Raw genomic sequence first — 2,653 nt, 5'->3', positions numbered from 1 at the left:
AGAATTATCCTAAAGAAACAAGAAAGTAAGTAATCAAGCTCAAAATTTGAAATATAGAAAATAAAATGAAGTGTACTCTTTAGTTGACTTAAGTAACTGTAAACACTTTTTATATCAGTTTTATAATAAAAATGCATGAACAAAGAAAGCAAAAGTACATTTGATCAATAGCAACAGCAAAAGCATCAGTAATTGTTTGAGTATACAAAAAAATCAATGGAGGGGATAACAATGTTCCTTCCAAAAGAAATGTACTCATTACCTTATTTATGTAACTGTAACCCCTCTGTACACTACCTTTACAATAAAATTATATTGAAATTAAAAATAAAACAAATAATAGAGCAATTAAGAATTCTTAGAAGTCATTACTTAAAAACTTTATAAAAAACTGCCCCAAGTACCCAAGGAATATACTTTGATGATACTATTTAAATACTTAAACTTCAGCAGAAAAGCAAAATGTTTAACAACTGTTACAAATAAAGTAATAAATCAGAATATATTACTATACTAATCATTGAATGGAATTTTATTGGCAGTCAAATATGTAAGAAATGAGGTAATATGCCATTCGTTTGCACTTAAAAAGTGAGAAAGAATTTTCTAGGTCTTTTAAAATATATCATAAGTTTAATGAAGAAACTATTCTGTCACGTCATATGATAATCAGATAAAGATGATATTAGAGCAAAGAACAGATTGTACTGTTTTGGAATGTTAATGTATGTACTTATTTTGGTTTTGGAAAAATGTGAGGATTTCAAATTAGGGTATTGTTCTTGCTAGGCTGGCATTATGTCAGTGGTTAATTTTAAGATAAGGGTTCCCTTTCCACAAGAACAGGCACCTGATCTGTCCTTTTATCTTTCCCATCATCAGTGGCATCAGAGTTGCACACCAACTTGTCTAGCTTCCTGGATCCTGCAGTCCTTCCAATCTTAGTCTCTAGATACTGCAGGATGGTGGAAATGATCCAATGCACCCAGCTATAGTTTGAGAAGGAACTCCCTTAAAATTTGGCCTGGTTTCTGTTCTCAAGCCTCCTAAGTAGTTTAGAGTACAGATTGGAGCCCCTGGTGCCAAACAGTAACAGTATTTTTAAAGCAATGAGACATTTATATGACAGGCTTGTGATTACCTCAGGAAAAGTATAAAAGAGCAGTGAAGCATAGAGGACAGACAGAATTTTAGCTAGCTACTCAGAGGGTGAATCAGCTTAGCTAGCTACTCGGGAGGCCGAGATCTGAGGGTCTGTCAATTTTGTTAATTTTTTCGAAGAACCTTCTCACTTTGTTGATTCTTCATATGGTTTTTTTAATTCTAATTCATTTAATTCTGGTTGAATTTTAATAATTTCTTTCCATCAACTGGATTGGGGTTTATCTTGATGTTCTTTTTCAAGGAGTGTCAGATCTCAGTAAATTGTTGGATTCAGGTCTCTCCAATTTGTTAATATAGGAACTCAGTGCTATAAACTTGCTTCTGAATCGTGCCTTTGCTGTGTCCCAGAGGAGCAGATAATCTCTGTGCTAGTTTTTGTTGAATAACAGGAACATGTGAATTTCGTTTCTAAGCTCTTCCATGACCCACTGGTGTTTGAACAGTGTGTTTTTCAGCCTCCATGTGTTACTGGACTTTCTTTGGTGGCTTTTTGTGTTGAGTTCTAATTTTATTCCCTTTTGGTCTGAGAGAATGCAAGATATGAATTCAATGTTTCTGAATTTTGACAAGTTTGATTTGTGACCTAAAATGTGGTGTATTTTGGAAAATGTTCCATGTGCTGCTGAGTAAAAAGTATACTCTGATGTTGCTGGATGAATATTCGCTAGATGTCTGCTAAATCAGTTGATATATGCACTAGTTTAGATCTGTGGTTTCTCTATTGAGTTTTTGCCGAGTTGATCAATCTAGTGGGGATAGTGGTGTGTTAAAGTCCCCAACATTAATGTCTTTGAATCTATGTGAGATTTAAAGTAGCATTTCTTGGATAAATTTAGGTGCACTATTGTTTGGCAAATATTTAGAATTTTAATATCCTCCTGAAAGAGAGATCCTTTAATTAGTATGTAGTAACCTTCTTTATCTCTTCTCAATAATGTTAATTTTAAGTCTATTTTATCTGATATTAGGATTGCAACCCCTGCCTGTTTATGGGAGCCGTTTGCTTGGTAGATTTTGTTCTAGCCTTTCACTTTCAAAATGAGTTTGATTTTTTTTTAATTTTATTTATTTATTTTTTTGTGAGCATACTGTACAGAGGGGTTACAATTACATGGGCAGGATAATGCATATATTTCTTATCAAGCATTTCGGCCTCCTCCTTTGTTTACCCTTCACATCCCTTCCCTACCTCCCCCCTCCCCCCCCAGTCTTCCCGCCCTCCCCCCCACCCAGTCCTCCCCCCTGCCCCCCCCCCCCGCACCAACGTTGTAAAGCTCGTTTTCGACATGACCTTGTACTTCTCATTGTTGGAACAGGTCCACCTGTATCCTTAAACGCCTTGTGTTTCCCCATCTCCTCCACAAGTTATACTGACATCAAATATAGTGAAAGCAGGGTTATACTGTGGGGGAGGGACATACAAAGCAACAAAGAGATAATCTTATAAATGCATTATAAACAAATGCATGAAATAAAAAAGCATTAAAAT

Source organism: Dipodomys spectabilis, unplaced genomic scaffold, assembly GCF_019054845.1.
Source record: "Dipodomys spectabilis isolate Male_0828 unplaced genomic scaffold, ASM1905484v1 ptg000398l, whole genome shotgun sequence".
NCBI lineage: Eukaryota > Metazoa > Chordata > Mammalia > Rodentia > Heteromyidae > Dipodomys > Dipodomys spectabilis.
This window is presented reverse-complemented; position numbering follows the sequence as displayed.